Source organism: Callorhinchus milii, unplaced genomic scaffold (genome assembly GCF_018977255.1).
Source record: "Callorhinchus milii isolate IMCB2004 unplaced genomic scaffold, IMCB_Cmil_1.0 Scaffold9, whole genome shotgun sequence".
Classification (NCBI taxonomy): Eukaryota; Metazoa; Chordata; class Chondrichthyes; order Chimaeriformes; family Callorhinchidae; genus Callorhinchus; species Callorhinchus milii.
This window is the reverse complement of record NW_024704750.1, coordinates 22,284,957-22,305,703: the sequence shown is the minus strand read 5'-3', so window position 1 is coordinate 22,305,703 and position 20,747 is coordinate 22,284,957. Positions and strand designations below refer to the sequence as shown.

The 20,747-nt window shown below is 41.3% G+C and overlaps 1 protein-coding gene across 8 annotated transcripts in view; it reads left to right on the top strand.

Annotated features, from left to right (window-relative positions):
- Nucleotides 1-140: 140 nt before the first annotated feature.
- The window catches only part of foxn3 (forkhead box N3), a 170,560-nt gene continuing 149,953 nt past the window's right edge, over nt 141-20,747 (top strand). For 6 of the 8 annotated variants that reach the window (XM_007906000.2, XM_007905998.2, XM_007905999.2 and 3 more), the window contains exon 1: nt 15,623-15,913. The gene's annotated coding sequence lies outside the window, so the exon portion shown is untranslated. Of the gene's footprint in view, nt 298-1,314; nt 1,438-15,622; nt 15,914-20,747 lie in introns of those variants that run through there. The other 2 variants (XM_042337971.1, XM_007905996.2) reach the window with 2 other exon arrangements.

The following is a 20,747-nucleotide window of genomic DNA, read 5'->3' as shown; positions in this document are numbered from 1 at the left end:
TCCCTCTCTCTCCCTCTCTTTATCCTTTCACACTTTTACCCCCCACCCTCCCTCTCTCCCTTTCACCTTCTTTCCTCTCCTCAACCCCTGAGTGTCCTTTCGGGAAAAGGGGGTGGGGGTGAGGGAGGGTTGGGGGTGGGTGAGGGGTGGGGGGGGAGGAAGGAATAGTAATTTCCCAGTTTTTACCGTCTCTGCTCTAATAACAAACAAACAACACAAACAAACAAACAAACAAATCACTCCCGATCACTCCTCGTCAACAGCCATCTTTGCATGTCATGAAATTGACTCTTGTGTGTAAGTACCAATAAGACTAAAGCCGTTTTATTTTGCTAAGCTGATAATCTATTTATCTCTCTCTTTCTCTCTCTCTCTATCTGTCTATCTATCAATATATATTTTTAAAAATCCCTTTTTTTCCCCGTAAACACGTTATTTTTTTTTAAAAAATCTACACCGTGTTATTGTCGCAAAAGGAGAGAGAGAGAGAGAGTTGAAAGCTCAGGGTGTTTTTTCTCTGGAGGTCACTGTTGGGTGTGTGGTTTTTTTCCCCCCTTTCCTCCCCCCCCCCCCCATTTATTCGGAGGCAATTTTGTGCTTCTCCCTCTCTCTCTGTTTCTCCGTCTCCCCCTAAACTTGGGAAGGGGAGAGGGTTAAAAATCGCTCTGGGGATTGCCCTTGACATTTCTCTTTTATTTAAAAAATTCTCTCTTATTCCCCCCCCCCCCCACACACACACATACACATACACACCCCTCACACCCATTCAACAACAAAAAAAAAGCAAATTCAGCCTGTGGGGGGTTTTTTTTGACATGGGAGCTGGAGTTTGGTTGAAATGCTGCAAGTGTCACAGAGGGATTTTTTTTGTTGTGTGTGTCCGAAAAATACAGGAGTTCATTATTGATAATTACTCCCGTCAGGAAGCGGTTTAAACATTGCCCCAACACACCACATTTAATTGTAAGGTACTCTTTCTCTCTCTCTCTCTCTCTCCCTCTCTCGTGTACTTTTAAGTTTTATGTTACGCGATTTTAAAAGCGTTTCACTTTTCCGAGTAGTCTCTGATGTGTTTCACCCCTCCCTCACCCCTCCCTCTCCAATGGCCATTAGTTCACCTTTTCCTTTCACCCCGCACCTCATTAATATTAATATTATATATAATAATGCGTCCTTTTTTTGGGGGGGGAAGGGGAAACTTTCAAGTGATGTGTAGTCACCAATTATGGCCACTGATTTCTGTGTGGGTCGTTTTTTCAGAAAATAAACGTAAATATACATCACTGTCATCAGAGCCTTCCCATCGTTTGTGGTGGACGAGGTGCAGACAGAGCAGTGTGTTGACTGAAGACAGTAACCCACGCTGCAGCGTCCTGAACCCACCGTCCTCGATGGCGGGGCCGATCGGCCAGTCATCATTAACTGGATCTCGGACTTGTGAGACATTATCAACCCTTAGGGGCTGTTGTTCGTGTGTGTGGTGGGGGGTGGGGGGGTGGGGGTTGCGGGAGTCTTTGGGACAATAACCGCGCAGTCTTATCTGGAGGGGAAAAATCCTCTTTTTAAAAAAAAAATCAGACTGTTACTGATAAAAATGCGTTACCCATCTTTTCTAAAGAACCCACTCCAACGTGTTGTTTTTAAACACTCATTCTGCTCGGCAGTGTACAGTATTCCCGATCGCGTTGGGGTTAGTTTTCGGACGTCATCTCAGTTGAGCAGATTTTACATTACTCTCAAGTAGAGGGAACTGCGGAGAGAAGCGAGAGGTGATCTACCAACTTGACCTTTGACAGGTGGTGCAGTGAAAAGATGGACAGATAATTGAACTCTCGGTGAAAACCTTTTCACGTGTATCCGTTTGAACATTGCGTTTAAAAACGCCTTTCTGATCTGTAACGCTTCGGTGACTGTCGGTGATCAAACGAGCAGAGTTGTACGGTCCGGTCTGTGGATGTTATTGCATCCGTAAAGCCCCGCTGGTGCTTTCCTACTTTTGTACTTCTCCCAAAATAGAAGGCAAAGGATTGTGGGCAGAGTCTTGTGATTTTTCTTGCCGTGTAATGTAAACCAGATGGTATGTGTGGGGGATTGCCACGCAGACCGAACAGTATACAGTAAACTCACTGGGTAGGGGATCAGCTCAAATTACTGCGTGTATGTCTGATAGGGAGGGAGCTGTTTGATGTTAACCCAAAGCGAGGATTGCGTTTTGTTTATTTGAAGATGTTTTACAAACTTACTGCCAAAAATATATATGCAATATACATCATTTCTGTAATAATAAGTTTAAGACTTTTCATTTCTCTCTCCCCCCCCCTCCCAAAAAGAAACCGGGGTGTGTTTGGAAACAAACTGGGCAGGTATTGCACTGCGCCTGAATGTTAACCATGTAACTCTGCATGATGTACTGCCAACCTTACAATAATATACCCCACTTCTTTCAGGTATATTCCCATACATTTTGAAACTTTATCCCTGATCAAAACTTTCCTCTTAAAGTGGGAATGTAAGCATTTTCCAGCGACAGTTTTGTCGATTTCATGCCATGTTCATTCATTGGCAAACGTTCACAAAGGACTGTGTCTGGGACACCACAGTGCGCAAGTGGCTGCTGTGTTTCGCCCACAAAATATAGTCAATTCACTTTACAGTATATTCTGTGAAGTACTTTGAGATGTCTCTACGACGTGATAAGGTGCTATATCAAATGCAGGAATTATTATCATAATCAAATAAGAAGACGTAATGTCCCTCTCAAATATCCAAGCTTCAATTTTTTTAATACAGTAATATATAATATTATTAATAGAGGAGAGCAGGGAGATCCAACATGTGTTATTTCTTTAGCAAAATTCATATTAATAATTTTGAGCACTTAAAATTTAACCAATTCTTGATCTCTAGGTACCCTATTTAGTTCAATAGGGAATACCTCTAGTTCTATTATGCTTCCTGTACACAATACTATATAAATTGGGGTTAGTGAAAATTCTGGTGGAAGGAATTTACTCTATTGAAAGTTTTCTATTGAATAGTAATAAGAACAGAATACTCCCTTTGCAAATTTTAGGGACTTGTTCAACAAAGAAAGAAGCCCAGTATTCCTGATAGTGTTACCAGTGATGACATTAATTCCAATCACTGAATGATAAAATACAGATGGGAATAAAATGCCATTATTTTAAGTTGATATTTTAATAAAAGAGCATTAAGTACTATTATTAATCTGTAAAGGGTGCCAATGATAATAAGTGCCTCACATGAACGGCTTGGCCTGACATACTGATTACAGATTCTTAATATAACTTGCTGTGTCTGACCACAGATTGACACTGAGCCATAACATGAGCTACATTTTCATGGGTATGTATAGGCTTTAACAACTTTTCATCTTTGACCTCATATTTTACTGTTTTTTAAAAGCCTAAATCATTTAAATCAGATCAATAAGTTGACTTTAATAAAGTAGTCACAGCAGCTCTTGATGCAATGTCTAGAAAATGGTGCGCTTGAACAAGTGAACAATTTAAATGGGACTTTCTTGGTGAGTGTACTGGGAGTTTTACATCCCAGTGCTATTCTTCTCTTTGACCGAGCCTTCAGCTCCCCTCTCGACTCTCTTCCCCCTCCTCGCTCCCTCCCTTCCCTCCCCTTACCCTGACCATTTCCCCCCTCCTCGCTCCCTCCCTTCCCTCCCCTCACCCTGACCATTTCCCCCCTCCTCGCTCCCTCCCTTCCCTCACCCTGACCATTTCCCCCCTGCTCGGGTCATGACCCAACTGTGCAGCGCCTTGGGACGTCCTCCTGACGTGAAAGGCGCTTTATAAATGGAATCTTGTTGTTGTTGTTGTATTCAATCATATTAGATATTATAATCATAATTCATACTGTAATCATAATTTTGTATAGCACCATTCATGTCGGGAGCATATCCCAAAGTGCTTCTCAGGATTTTACTGTGAAGGGTAGTGACTGGGTTTGTGGGCAAACACAGCAGCCAACTTACACACAGCAATGCCCTAGCGTGCATAACCAATTGTACTTAGGGGATTGTTGGCACTGTTCACCATAACTTACCGAAATACTTTTAAACATACTCCGAATATGAATCCTACTAATTTGTGAGAAAGTAAAAATACAAATTATTCACCTTGTTGATCTATGTAGACTGGATATTAAATGTGTAAAAATTGTAGTTTTAAAAAAATGTTCTGCTTATTTCCTCAATGTTGCAAAATGCTACTTAAATCTTATAAATCTCTTAAATCTGTTATGATGAGATAGGAAAGTGAAAACTGTTGAAATCAGCTGCCATCTTTTTAGTTGAATATTAAATTCATATAATTGGGCTAACCGTGATGCATTCATCACATCTAGGCTTGACTACACCAACTCCCTGCTTGTCAGCCTTCCCCACTCTTCCCTCCACAAGCTGCAGATCATCCAGAACTCTGCAGCTCTCGCACCAGGCTCCGTGATCCCATCATCCCCATCCTGACCCGGCTCCACCGGCTCCCCATCCCCCAGAGGATAAGAGTTCAAAATCCTTGTCCTCGCCTTCAAGGCTCTGCACGACCTTGCTCCTTCCTATCTCTGCAACCTGCTGACTCATATCAACCTGTCCACTCCCTCCGCTCAGCAGGCTGTGGCCTGCTCCACTTCCCCAGCCGGCCTGCCCCACTATTGGTGGTCGGGCCTTCAACCTCTCTGCCCCTGCCATTTGGAAGTCCATCCCACATTCCCTTCACCTCGCTCCCTCGCCTCCTTCAAGGTGTGTCTCAAGACTCTCCTTTTCACCCGCGGCTTTGGCCACCCTCCCTGCCCTCCACCCTCCTCCATCCCGGGTCCAAATCTCTGTCGTCTCAAGCGCCTTGGGACGTCCTCCTGACTTTAAAGGTGCTCTACAAATATAATTTGTTGTTGAACATTTTAATTCATTGGTTTACATGTCAGTGGGGAAGGGAGAGTTGCACCTAAATATTTGGGTTCTAACAAACAGACATTTTCAGAACAGGAGGCTATTCAGCCACTCGGATCTGTGTTGCTTCTACTGCGGTGAAGATTTGTGTTTGAAAAAAAATGTAAATGGCACCTTAAAAATGTAGTTCTCCGTTTTCTTGATCATGGGTTAGTTCAATAATAATTTGACCCATTCAGAACAATTCTCAATTTTTTTTGTACCTGATCTCTGCTCAATCAGCTGATCACATGCAGGTCAGTGTTAAGGGGGTTTCTACACTCAGCCTTGTTTTAGATGAGGGAAGGCTTCTTGATAGAAATGGAAAAAAATTAACCTTCACAAATCCTTTCATAATTTTGAGCACTTCTAATAGATCCCCTCTTAACCTGCTCTGCTTCAGTGAAGACGGTCATTTTTAAGCCTTTCATTATAGCTATTATCTTCTCATCCCTGGTATCGCCTTAGTGAACCTCTGCAGCACTTTCTCTACTGCTCTTGATGTGCTTTCAATAATGGGTTGCTTAAAATTGCATACTAACTACGTTTATTTCCATTTCATGATTCCCCCCAAGTTGTACACATTTATATGTAATGAACTTCGTTTACCACACATCTGACTGTTCCATAGCACCTTAACACTAATGAAAGCAATTGTCTCATCCAATTTCTAAATAATTCAGACATTAGGCTCGTACAAACAGCGTAATTAACCTTTACAAGTATGGTCTTAAAATAATGAGTAAGAAAGCTATCCAAGCTCATCAAATCTGATTCTTTATACTACTTAATACTTGGTTTGCATAAGTAAAATGTTTAGAATAAGCTGTGGCTGAGTTTGAAACAAATATCCCTCTATTTATTTTGATCTGTTGCAAATTGTTATATACCAATGCCTTCTATAGTATATGACTCTAGCTTTGGCCATTCGCTGTGCATGGATGCAAACGTTGCTGTTGTAAATATCTTTATGAAAATCTAATATAAACAGTAACAATCCTTGCATTTGATATAGCATCTTATCACGTCTTTGAGACATCTCAAAGCACTTCACAGGAAAGTGACTGTGTATTTTGTGGCGAGACACGGCAGCCAGTTTTGGGCACAGCAATGTTCCACAAACAGCTGTGGAGTGAGTGACTATTTTTTTTAATATTTGAGGGACTTGATGGCCAGGACACCAGGCGAAACTCTTTTGTATAGTTCTCTTTTTGTACAGTGCCATAGGATTTTTAATGTCCACCTGAACAGGCAGGCGGGACCTCGTTTTAACGTCTCCTCCGAAGGACGTCACCTCCAACAATGCAGCACGCCGCCAGCATGGCATTGGAGTGTAACAACAACAATTTACATTTGTATAGCGTTTTTCATGTCACCTAGACCACGTGATTCCATGTCCTGATGAGGGGGTTGAACCCGCAAACTTCTGATTCAGAGCTGAGAGTGCTACCACTGACCCAGACTGACACAAACCACTTCATCTCACTACAGCTGCTGGTAAATTGCATTACAAACAGACATAGTGAGATCAGATGGGTTCCAATGAAATGTTTGTAACTTTTGTAGTTGTTGTATTACAAAATTGACATTTAATGTCTAGTTTTTCCTTTGTGGCAGTTATTGTCCTTCATTGTCTTGGGACGTAATAAAATGATTTCAGGTCATGAAGAAAATACCTTTTGAGTACTTGAGAATGTTTGGAAAGTTATGCAAAAGTTATTTCGTTTGTTTCTAATGCTGAATCTTTTAGGATGTAGCTAGGGAATACTTGAACCATAGAAGAGGACAAGAATTACAGTAGACTTGGAATAAACAATTTTTTTAGTTTGAGGACAACTTTCAGCATGTTGATCAAATGGGCTTTCATCCGACTTGCCCGCATTGGATTTAAAGAAATCATGGGACCCAGAGTTGGAAAGAGCGTCCAAGTGTAGCCCCACCCAGTTGCCTAATAATTTTTGAAATCAGATCTTTAATGTGAGCAGTCAGTCAATTTGGTAATTTGTAGCTGTATAAATATAGGGATAATTCTTAGACTATCAGAGTCGCCTCGCCCCCTCCTTCCCTTACTTCAGGTCGCGCCTGAAGACCTTCCTTTTCGACCGCGCCTACGGTCACCTTACCCCTCCCCCGGCTCGTCCTTGGGCTCCACCATTCTTAAGCGTTTTTAGACGTGGAGGGCGCTATATAAGTGCAAGTTGTTGTTGTTCAGTGCCTTGGGACGTCCTCCTGACGTGAAAGGCACTTTACAAATGTAATTTTGTTGTTGTTGTAGTCGACAATCTATATCACAGTCTGTAAACAATCTATTATTTGAAAACTACTTGTAACATTAGAAATAGAATCCAAATGCTGCAACACCGTTCAGAAATCAAGCTGTGTTTACACTTTTGAGAGATCAATCCAGCCTTTTTAGGGAGCTGCCTGTCTCTGCTAACAATGTACGCGAGCACAGACTGTTGAACTGTTGCAGAGGTAATTCACGAGTTTGAAGGGCTGTGTGTCACTGACTGACTAAAAAGGCTTTGTTATTTTGAGTGATTTGTGTGCAGACAAAATAGCGGTTGGAGGCAGTAATGTGTATTGTTCAACCTAACTACTGAATAAAACAATGGATTTGTTTTAGAAGTGAATTGAAATAATTGAGTGGCTGTTACAAATAAAGATAACCAGTGGACACTTCAAGGATAGAATACAACAAAACCAATGGGAAAATTGTTAATGAGTAAATGAAGACTGGTTGGCAGCTTCAGGAGCTGTCTGAAGGGCATAATGATTGTGCAAGTTGAATTAGAATAGAAAACCCACTTGCTTGGAGCTCCCTTATTCGGATTGAGGCACTGACTTACACTGCACTAACCATACAGCCAAGATAGCTGAAATTTTTAGTCCAACTCTTCGTTAGCTGGTCTAAGATAGAGGAAAGAGCAAAATACAAAAATACGCTCGCTGAACTTTCCAGTTTCCGTGATCGAGGTTTCAGAAATTCTACCACTGATTTCTGGAACTCTGTCTTGGAGGCCCTCTATTTTGCTCCCTCCCACCTGCCTTCAAAATCTGACAGGAAACCCATTCCAGTAACTCCCCCTCCCTCTGAAAACACTACTGTTTTCCTCACTTTTTCTCATCAGAGGGTTCTGACTCATTCTGGTGTATGGTTCCCTGATAATAATAATAATGATGTTTGCATCTTATCACATCTTCAAAGCGCTTCACAGAATATACTGCAAAGTGAACAACAATGTCCCCCAAAGCAGTCGTGGATTGAGTGACCATATTTTTTTTTTGCCAGCTCTCTGGACCACCATATCTCACCCTATTCAACATTGTTGAGCCCAGAAGCTTTAGGCAGGGAATTGCAGCTAAGCCCAACCTTGTCCACACAGGCACACTCTCCAGTAGGGGTCACTGGACAGTCAGCTCTGTTCGAGTTCCCTTCCCCTCATTTAAAAAAAATCCTGGGGGAATTGAGTCGTAAGCAGCCATGTTTATTTGAACATAGATTCCTTTTGAATATCATAGTTGAAAATGCAGCTGCTTTTTCAAGTGTTTGCTTTCAATTTATCACTTGGTGTAAATTGTTGCAGGATTCAGTTTCAAAGTTATAGCATATTTGCAACACTATTGATCTGCCTGGATTTGAATCCCAATGGTGATTGATGTTCCCAATTCACTTAAGACTACAGGAGTTTCCATTTCCCTTAAGCATACACAATTCCCTATCTTCATAAACCAGAAGGTATATAAGAGGAAAAATAATCTTTACTTACTCTGAAGCATGCACAAGATTTATTTGTCACCTGTTGTGTTATTATTGTGCATCTCTTCATTCTGACTGCCAGTGCTGCTCTTTGTATCAGGGTCCTACTCTTTATAGTAACAGGAAGAATGGTAAGATAGTGCTCTCTGAATCAGCCTGTTCTGTGCTAGGTGCTGATGTCTATATGGTAATGTTAAAAAAAGAAATCAGAATCAGTATTCACAATATTCCAGATACCCTTTGGAATACCTTGTGTTGCATTTAGTGGCATCTGTATTTATCATTGAATTCTGTTAGTCAAGTTGGTAGGTGGAATGACCTGCTTTGGGGAGGGAGCAGACCTGTCTAACTTTGGTCTTGCAAGTTTTGTCCTTGCATTTGATTTAGCGCTTTTCACATTGTTGAGACAACAACAGTACATTCGTATAGCGTCTTTCACATCAGGAGGATGTCCCAAGGCGCTGGACAGTCAGGGATCCACACCCCTGCTGGTGGTCGGGATCAGGAGGTGTGGAGGGCGGGGAGTGTAGGGGTAGGAGGATGACCGGAGGCACAGTTGAAGAGGAGGACCTTGAGACAGGTTTTGGAGGAGGCAAGGGAGGGGGACGAGGTGGAGGGACTGTGGGATGAAGATCCAGAAGGTGAAGGTCCAGAAGGTGAAGATCCAGAAGATCCAGAAGGTGGAGGCAGAGAGGCTGAAGGCTCACCTGTCAATGATGGCACTGGCACGACAGGGGACACAGAGCAGACTTGAGCCCGTTGAGTGGAGGGAGCAGACAGGTTGGTAGTGGATTCGAAGGCCACAGAGGTAGGGAGGAGCAAGGCTGTGGAGGGCTTTGAAGGTGAGGACCAAGATCTGTATCATTTGAGTGATGGGGCGCCAGTGGAGCCGGGCAAGGATGAAGGTGATAGGATCACGGAGCTTGGTATAGGAAAGTACCTGGGCTGCAGAGTTCTGGATGATCTGCAGTCTGTAGAGGGAGGAGTTGGGGAGGCCGACAAGCAGGGATATGATGAATGCCTGATGAGGGTCTCGGCAACTTGTGGTGAGAGACAGTGGCGGAGCTGGGCAATGTTACGGAGGTGGGAAAAGGCGGAACGGATCATGACACAGATATGGGGGATGAAGGACAGTTGAGGGTCGAACAGGACGCCAAGGTTCTGCATTAGCTTCGATGCTGTCAGTGCCCTCGGTATGGAGGCACTGACGGGAGCCAAGCATGAGGGCCTCAGTCTTGTTGATATTCAACTGGAGGAAGTTTGCTCTCATCCAGAGGTCTCAAAGTACTTCACAGGGTATACTGTAAAGGGTAGTGACTGTATTTTGTGGGTGAACACAGCAGCCAATTTGTGCACAGCAGTGTCCTGCAAACAGCCATGGAGTGAACAACCAATTTGGGGGATTGTTGGCCAGGACACTGGAAGAGAGAAACTCCCTTTCCGTTACAAATAGTGCCATGGGATCTTTAACATCCATCTGAACAGGCAGACGGGATCTCGGTTTAATGACTCATCCGAAGGACAGCAACAATGCAGCGCACTGCCATGCTGCACTGGAGTCTCCGTTTAGACTATGTGATTCCATATCCCGAACATGGGTCTTGAACCCACAACCTTTTTGACTCGGACGTGGGAATGCAACCACTGAGTACAAACTCATTGTACTTGTTTCTCATTCAGAATGATTGTGAATTCACTGAGGAGAATAGGATAATGTAGAGAATCGTTACTAGGAGAGATAAAACTAATCTAACTGTGGTTTCGATTTTGTGAGAGCCAACCTTGAGTCATTTATAACTGTCCGCTTACATTAAGATGAATTACTGCCCAAAAATATCTTCCATATATGCTAGGGCAGTATTATGCTAATGCTTGCCTATATTTTTCATGTATTGCATTTAGGAGCAACTCCTATAGTTGATACATTGATGGCATTTTGCACTGACTCCTAAATGATTATCTCAGCAACATTGAGTGATTAACAGTTAATTACTGGAAAATCGCCATTTATACAAGAACATCTTCAATCTGAACTGATATAACAGTGTGCTTCAGTGTTCTCTTCTATTTGTGAGGTATAGGTTAGAAAATTATATATTTACCAAATAATACTGTGGTACTTAAAGGGAATTCTCTCCAGCTGTGAAATAAGAGCCTGCCATCTGCCAGTTTGAAGTTGTTCTTTCTTTTTGCAGGCTAACGTTTAGCTGGTTGCCCATGCAGTAAATATGTGGGGCTTTGCTTAGATATTTAGCTCATTGGTTATAGTTTGAACTGTAAAGAGCTTGTCTTCTGCGAAGTATTTATGGAATATGAATTTGGAAATAATTTTAATTGATAAGAGCAGAATATTTTTTTCTGATACACCAGCACTATTTTTACTTTACCAACATGTTTTTGTTTCTTATCTCTATCTCGTCACCGTACATTTTTTCCCACAGGCCTTTTTTTAAAAAAACCTCAACGAATACCAACTGGAATCTCAGATTTCAACCCTAATTGTAAGAATGTTTCCTAGAAGTACATAGTTGTATGTAATTGTTTCAAGCAGATACATTTCATGGTGGGTGCTTCAAACTGGTGCTTTCTCACTTTTCATGTGCTCTCATTACTGTGACCTTAAACTCACGCAACCCTCCAATCTTGGAAGATTTTCTTCCTCCCCCCTTAATCTGGTGCATATACAGTTACTACTTCTGTAGATCATGCATCAGCCTTTTTTTTAAGAAACTTTGTTGGATACAGACAAGTACATAATGGTGTGACACATATGATGGATGAATAGCTAATTTGCTCAATAGAATGTGGAACAAGAAAGAAATGTGATTACTTTCCAGAGTTAACAACTTTTGCATAGTAACTCTCAGTGTAAAGAAACATATTGAAGCATTAATTGGAAATGAATTGAATGGTTTGGAGCCAAACACATCAGCTGATCGGCGTCCGGTAGTATCCTGGTAAAAATGAGTAGTCAATGAGGGGGTGAGATAATAATACTAATAATGCTTGCATTTGATATAGCGCTTTGTCATAGATTCATGTTATATTACGGCACAGAGGGAGGCCATTCGGCCCATGGAGTCTGTGCCGGCTCTTTGACAGATCAAGTCACTTTCAATAACTACAATCACCAGCTTTCTCCCCATAACCCTGCAAACCCGTCTTCCCCAGATACCTATCCAGTTCTCTCTTAAAAGCTGTTATCGAATTGGACTTCACTCCCCTTTCAGGCAGATCATTCCAAATTCCAACAACTCGCTGAGTGAAAAAAATTCTTCTAACCTCCCCTCTGCTTCTTTTGGTAGATATCTTAAGACTGACCATGGGTCACAGACACACCTACCAGCGGAAACAGCTTTTCCTGTCAAAACCTTTCATGATCTTGAAGACCTCTATCAGGTCCCCGCGTAATCTTCTCTGCTCTAATGGGAAAAGTCCTAACTTCTCCCGCCTGTCCTCATAGCTAAGGTTCCCCATTCCTGGTATCATTCTCGTGAATCTCCTCTGCACCCTTTCCAGTGCCTTAATGTCCTTCCTGAAGTAAGGTGCCCAGAACTGAACGCAGTACTCCAGCTGAGGCCTAACCAGTGTTTTGTGTAGATTAACCATAACCTCTCTACTCTTATACTCTATGCTCCTACTAATAAAGCTCAGTACACCAAATGCCTTTTTTACTGCCTTATCTACCTGCCCCGCTACCTTTAATGATTCGCTTATTTGAACACCCAGCTCTCTCTGTATGTTCACCCCCCTTAAGATTGAGCTACCAAGTCTATATTGCCTCCTATCATTTTTCCTACCTAAGTGTATCACCTCACACTTATCCGCATTGAAATCCATCTGCAACATGTCAGCCCATTCCACCATTCTGTGTATGTCTGCTTGCAGTTGGTTACACGTTTTCACATCTTCTAGGCGTCTCAAAGCGCTTCACAGAATCTACTGTAAAATGAATTGACTGTGTATTTTGGTAGCAAAACGCGGAAGCCAATTACACACAGCCATCACCCACAAACAGTTGTGAATTAAGTGATCAAATTATTATTGTTATTTTTGCCCAAGGAAGAAATAAAACCAGGCAAAATGAGAGGATAGGTGCAGAATAGAGTGCTATTGAATAGGACTGTAGCTCAGTGGTTAGATAGTTTGCCTCACAAGTGAGAGATCTGGGTTTGATTCCCGGTGGGGCAAAATGTTGGGCAAGTTTCCTTATTCCACACGCCTCTGTTTACCTAGCAGAAAGTCGGAACACGGTTGTTAGTCGCTTGTTGGATCATTTTTCCGGGGGTAATAATTCCTTAAAAAAAATAATAAATTGGTCACTCAATCCACGACTGTTCGTGGGACATTTCTGTTTGCCATTGGCTGCTGCTCTCTGTCCACAAATTTACGTCACTTATACATGTAAATTCCCTGTGTCTGGAATGGAATATCCTCTCTCACTTGAGTGACACACCCTGCTTACCTGCTTCTGGAGAATATCAGGCCTGTGCAAGAGGGACCCAGAATACATGTTGGGGGTACTGCTGGAGTTTAACCAGCTGAAACCACATAACTTAGTTTACTATTGCTTATCCAGTTTAGAGCATCCTATTTAGGCTTTTGACCTGTAGGGTAACAGGAGCCGAGTGAGAAGAATCCCTGCTACTCGTGAATGGTCTGCCCCTCCAAGTCCTGCCAACATGCTGGACTAGCTGACTCGTCATTAGCAATACACTGGACTACTGCGGAGCTGCCTGGCTCAAAAGTGTCATCTATGTACAGTCCTCAGTGAGGGGTGTGGGGGTAGCGGAGAATCAGATACACTTCCCACCTGCTGCCAGGCATGCAATCCTGTATTTTAGTAACATCAAAAAACAATCTGTTGAAACTTAGATGACCTGAGAGCTTTCAACAATCCACAGGGGAGTGATCCCTGTGAGATTTGCATCAGCTGCATTTACACTGTGAGGTCCTAAAGCCAACATCTCCAGGTGGTGTTTGGAACAAGCCTCGAGTGCAGTTTGTCCTCCCTCCAGCCCCGGTTTATACTGTATCTTTGTTGGCAAATCACCGTCAGACCATCAGTACAAATATCAGCATATGATATGGTATGAAATCTTTCAGAGTGAGAGGCTTAAAAATTCCATTGTGAATTGCTTTAGCTAAAGTTACCACAGTCGTCCATCATATCTTTCCAGAAGAAAGGATGGTCAGGGTGAATGACAGATGTGGTCCTCTGTGCATGAGCAGCGAAGTCCCAATTCAGAACCAAAAAATGACCCTCTACATGTCTGTAATTCATCCCCTGGCCATCTGTTGTTGGGTGTAATGTACACAAAGTACTTTTTTCCATCATTTTTTCCTTTATGATGTGTAGCTGGTGAGTAGAGTACACAGATGAGGATTTGGGCGCATAGCTTGCGATGAATAATGATTAATGCTGTGAGTGCTGCAACACAATGGCAGTCATCCCAACTTTAGAATGCTTTGTTTAGGGACATAGCAAAGGTATAGTTCTGATTGTGTGTGAAATGTGTTTCTTTAAATTATTCTGAATCAGGCATTACTTATTTTAGTTTCCGGTTAAAAAAGTAATGATGAGGAACTTTAGTTGTAATACAGGGGAGGAAAATTATTAGAAATTGAGGTGAAGAGAGAAAAAATGTAGCACATAAGCATACCATTTGACCTATGTGCTTATTTCGCTCACAAAATACAAAGTCACTTCACTGCAGTATATTCTGTGAAGAGCTTTGAGACATCTCAAAGATGTGATAAGGCGCTATATCAAATGCAAGTATTATTATTGTTATGTGTTTATATTGCAGCAGGTTCCTGTATTTGGAGTAATACACACTATTCATCTTTCCCCTAAATTTTCCCCAAAACCACTTATATTGTTTCACTTTAAGTACTTATTCAACCCATTTTTAAATGTTTCCTGGAGAGTAGAATGATCAATTTTCTAACACAGGAGATATGTAAACTGTCTTAAGTAGACTGCAGACTTACAGAAAGATTTATGCTTTAATATGCTTTATGTTTTAACATAAAATGGGAGTGTTCAAGTGAAGTAAAAACAGAAAATGCTGGAAATACATAGCATATTTTGTGTGTGTGTGTGTGTGAGAGAGAGAGAGAGAGATGGGGTGACCTTACGTGTGTGGCCAGTTTTCATATGTTTTTCTAGGATTTTCTATTTTAGATTTCTGGCATTGTCAGGTTCTGTTTCTTTTTCTCCTTACGAAGATTTTTGCAGGAATATGGTCTTCAGAAAATGAGAATCTAAAGTGTCGAATTGACAACATTAGTTAAAATCAAATCTTTTGATGCTGCATCTTTTGATAATCTTCTGATAGTCCTTTTAATGCCATTTCACCTCCAGATCTGCTGATTTTTATCACCTCCAGCTTTTTTAAAAAGTACAAATCTTGCCTTGATAGATAGATAGATAGAGAGACAGAGAGAGAGACAGAGAGAGAGACAGAGAGAGAGACAGAGAGAGAAATAGATAGAGAAATAGATAGAGAAATAGATAGATAGATAGATAGATAGATAGATAGATAGATAGATAGATAGATAGATAGATAGATAGATAGATAGATAGATAGATAGATAGATAGATAGATAGATAGATAGATAGATAGATAGATAGATAGATAGATAGATAGATAGATAGATAGATAGATAGATAGATAGATAGATAGATAGATAGATAGATAGATAGATAGATAGATAGATAGATAGATAGATAGATAGATAGTATCACAGAAATGTACCTGATTGGTTGTTATTATGAAGCCCCCTATTCCCTGGCCCGTTAGGAGGGCCGGGGTTGCTTCAGGCTAAACGACCTTGGGCGATATAAGGTCCTAGGACTGGAATCCCAGCTTCCAGGAGAGGTGGAGAGCACTAGGACCCCGAGGACTCGGCTCCTCGTGTGGTGCGATGAGTTGGAAAAAGACAGAGAGGCATCGAGGAAGGACTCGAGCGTGAGGGCTGCGATTTTACAGGGGTTTGGGATCCGATCTGGAACTGCAGCTGCAACTCGGATTTTTTTTTTTTTTTTTTTTTGCCCGTCGGAGTGAGCCAACGTGTGAGGATTACCGGGAGCGATGTGAAATCGGAATCAGAATCGCGTCTGCAGCCAAGAGCGGATGCTGCCCGGGGTGGACTATAAGGAGAGAGCGCGCCGAGCTCAGGATTAAAAGGTTACTAAATCAGGCTGAGGAACCATTGCAGTCGAGGTCTTTAAAACTCTGCTCGCCCAGAGATCCGATTCCATTAACATTCCCAGGCTCTGGGGCTGGATGGCTGGGGCTGCTGCTGCAGTGGCCCCCAGTTCAGATTCTTACATACCTGAGCAATGCTTCCAAATCTTTCTACACCCAGATTTGATCTTTGTAAAATGTTTCTCTCTCTCTCTCTCTCTCTCTCTCACCCCACCCCCCACCGCACCTCACCTCATGTTTTCGTGCTCTCTGTGTGTGTGTGTGTGTGTTTTGTATATTGTTGGTCCTGTTCTGTACGCAGGGCGGCAGAGCTGGTTTTGTGTGCGAGTCGGATATTTGGGGGCATTTGTGTTTTTGCGTGGGGATTACTGTGTGTGTGTGTGTGCAAAAAATCCGCGAGGAAACTGGACACTGCTCCCTGTTGTGCTTGTCATATTATGTGCTTCCAGTTCATTGAAACCAGCGATTTGAGCAACACTTTCACTTGAGCATTCTCACTTCTCGATTTTTTTTTCACCCACATAAAACTAACCGTGCATGACCAACCAACCTCTTGCCTTCAAGACTCTTCGATGTTGCAGTTTTAATAATAAAAATCCTTCCATTTGATATGACGCCATATCGCATCTTTGAGACGTCTCAAAGAGCTTCACAGAATATCCTGTAAAGTGAATTGAGTGTATACTTTGTGGGCGAAACACGGCAGCCAATTGCGCAGAGCAGTGTCCCACAAATAGTCGTAGATTGAATGACCAAATTATTTCTTGCCATATTGTGCCGTTTCTAGCAGCCAAGGATTGAGTTGTTTTCTTTTTTGAGATTTAAAATGTTAATGTACACTTTACGATGACTAATATGAACTGATATGTATACTGAATGTGCTTTTGTATATAATAATACTTGCATTTGATATAGCGCTTTTCACGTCTTCTCGATGTCTCAAAGCTCATCACAGAATATACTGTAAAGTGAATTGACTGTATATTTGTGGGCAAAATGCGGCAGCCAATTGCGCACAGCTGTGGATTGAAAATGACCGATTTATTATTGTTTTGTTTTGGACGGATTATTTTTAGATGTGTGGAGTAAGGAAACTTGCCCAAGGTTTCTCCCTGCCTGGAATTGAACCCAGGTGTCTCGCTTCCAAGGCGAGTGCTCTAACCACTGAGCTACAGGACTCAACTCCATATGTAGAAATGATTCCTAACTTTTGAAGTACTGTATGAGGTGAGGTTGGATCGCCTAAGTGGCGAGTGCATGGTTTAAAAGGCCCTGTGTACCAGTTTGAAAGGCTGTGTCTGATTTATTCTGCTCTATTGATTTTTTTCACAAAAAGTGAGTGCTAATTTGGGATATCATCATGTTTCGAAAGTTTTTTTTAAATATTAAAATTGGATAGTATCGTGGGAAAAAATAGTGAATGAATTGCTAGTCAGAGGTAACAGCAACAATCAATTACATTTGTATAGTACCTTTTACGTCGGGAGACATCCCAAGGTGCTGGACAGTCACGGATTTGAACCCGAGCATTTGTACTTCGCTTTCAAGATATTTAGTCTCGTCTCTTCCTCCCATCTTCCCCCTAATTTTCAGTTCTTGTGAAAATGATCAAACCTCAAACAGTCTTAGTAGTTATGATATCCTGTTTTCACACCTTATTTTCTTGTTGCAATATTCGAAGTGAATTATATTGTATATCTACAATTGAAGTTCTTAGGCACTCCTGCTTCTTTTTTAGACTCTCAAAGCGCTTCACAGAATATACTGTAACGTGACTATATTTTGTGGGTGAAACGCACTAGTCAATTGCGCACAGCACTGTCCCACAAACAGTTACTGATTGAGTGACCAAATTATTATTATTTTCTTTTTTTTGCTAAGAAGAATAATAATTTGCGATGCGGAAATTTTTTTACAATAATAATTCTTGTATTTGGTGCAGTAGTGCTTATGAATGAATACTTCACAGGCAAGCATAGCGACAGTAATTAATGTTCCACAAACACCCAAGAAGCGAATGACCAATTTAGAAGATTGTTCGTCAGGATCAGGAAAATTCCCTTGTCTTTCAAATAGTTCCATGGTATTGTTAGTGTCCACTAGAGCAGGCAGAAAGGATCTCAGGTTAATGTCATCAGAATGATGACACCTCCGACAACACAGTGTCAGACATTCTTTGGGGGTCAGCTGGTTGTCAAATGTGGGTACCCATCACATCCTTACTAGTGTCCAAACCAAGCTGAGATTTCCATGTATCCCACCCGCAGAAGGAAATCCCAGAGATAGACTTTTGGAATGGAATGCGCACCCTCTCCCTGGAGGGACGCAACCAGAGAACATAGGAACAGGAATAGGCCATTCAGCCCTTCAAACATATTCCGACATTTAATTAGATCATGGTTGATCTGTGTTTCAACTAATCCTTTCAATTCCAATTTCCCTCTTTCTCGCCATATCCCTTAATACCCTGACCTACCAAAATTTAGGTTGGATTTAGGCAAGCATCCTGCTTACTAAAATCTGGAAAGTATTAGGTGCAGGAATCAAGGCTTGGGGATGCCAGAGTGTGCGTTGGGGCATTGTTGAAGTCTAGCCAGCTTCATACCTCATAGCTCGCCATTGATATTTTTCTTTAGACAGTATGACTTCCTCCCACAACCTTCAGATGTAGGTGGATGAAGGTGGATCAACTGGATGAAGCTGACTGTACCTTCCTTTAAACCTGCCTTAAGACCTATTGACTGTGTTTTTGGCCACCTTCTCCCCCCCGCAGCACAGGATCCCAGTTAGTTGTATGAGACACCCTTTCAATTTGAAAGGTGTGCTGTATAAATGTAAATTAGTTTGCTAGTACTGTATCTTAAATTTGCTCAAATTTTCTCGCTTTTCTGGAAGCCCCTGACAATACAGTTGGGGTATTGTTTCACGGCTTTTTAGTGAATGACCATTGGCAGGCAGTGCTTTTGCCAACTGAGCCATGTCCTTGCTGGTAACAAATGGAAGGGTACAATATTTACACCTTTTTGATTATTCAATATTCTGTACTGAAATGTGAATGCAAAATCCTCTGAGTCTGATGCCAGACTTCATATAATAATTAGCATTATCCTTGGATTTGATGTCTTACAAATAGTAATGAAGTAAAGTGACCGATTTTTTAATCTAGAGATTTTCAGCCAAGACATTGGGAGACCATCACGTGTTTAAAGGCCAGAGCTGTCTGGGTGGGGCCTGCAGGAGAGAGTTTCCAATAATTGTTTTTTTAAAAAAAGGTTGTGCTTGTGCAAGTTTGTCTTTCCAGTTTCGTGCTCTCTGTGTGCTTATACAGTAATACAATACTCCAGTGACCCAACTATCTGGGGATGTATAGTGCGTTGTGTAGATTGACTATCTTGGTGCAGGGCTGACACTGGGGTTTATGCCTTGACTCACTGATAAACAATCAACAGCCTTCTTTCTCCCTGCAATGAAAGTTAAGCAATTGTATGGTGGAAGCCTAGAGAACTACAAAGCCCTTTCTGATTTGCAATATTCTATCTAAATGCAGGGGGAAACGACCACAATAACGGGTGGCCCAATTCAGTTTGACAGAATTAGTGCTGCTGCATTCCTTTAAATCTTAAGGCAACCGGACATTTTTCTGACATGAAGGGCGCTATACAAGTGCAACTTGTTGTTGTTAAGTGATACTGCCCATATTTAAATAGTTACTTTTTGTGCTTTTAAAAAACGTCCTACTGTTCATGTTGCCACATACTGGGTGTGTGTATATATAAAGGCAGTTAAACACTATTGCTATATAGGGTTGAGGAAAATTTTTAAACTCAACGTCGTATTACTTTCATCATATATTGTGGCTTTTTATAAACCTAGGATTATAAACACTGTATTGTATGAGTTGTGTTTTTTAGGGGTAATTTTCGCAGTGTTTACATCTCTGTCCTGCAAAAGCACTTTCTGTAATCTTTCCTGTGAAGCGCTTTGAGATGTCCTTCTGACATGAAAGGCACTATATCGAATGTTAGGATTAATCTATTATCTTAAATGTCAGCCAGAGAAGTGGACAAGTGTACACATTTAGACATTTGGTCGATTGTTTTAGCTGATGCTAAGGAGATTTTATTATGACACAGAAATACTGCTGTAGTTGTCATAAACGTTAGTTGTTGCTGAACAGTTTCATATATATTGCCCTCTTTAACATTGACTTTTGTAGGGGTAATGCTTTTTTTGTGGATCAAAGTAAAAATAGACAGGGATCTATCCAAACTGAAGATATTTGTTTGCGTTACCAACCAGCTATTACTGTTCAAACTGTCACTGTGTGGGATGAGCTATCATCCTGCAGTCACTTACCCTTGTGTATTAGATAATGTGCTTGTTGTTGTGCATTTATTTTAAAAAATCTATAATTAATATTTTGACAATTTGAGTTTTATGTACATTTTGGATTTTATGCTTGATATAGATCAAGTCTAGCTTTGTCACGTAAACAAAACAGATATAAAGAAACTATAGATTTGCTATTTTAAGAAAAATAGAAATGTATAAGCAATATGAAACCATCTTATACATTTGCTTATCCTGTTGGATTTGTGTTTCTCACTCCAATTATAATAATAGCAACACTTGCATTTGATGTAATGCATTATGTCGTAACGTCTCAAAGAGCTTCACAGAGTTTCTGTGAATATGGCAACCAATTTGCCAACAAACAACCATAATGTGAATAACCAATTTTTTTTCAATCTGGAGGATTTTTGATCAGGGCACTAGGAGAAACTCCCTTCTTTTTTTCAATAGTGCTATGGTA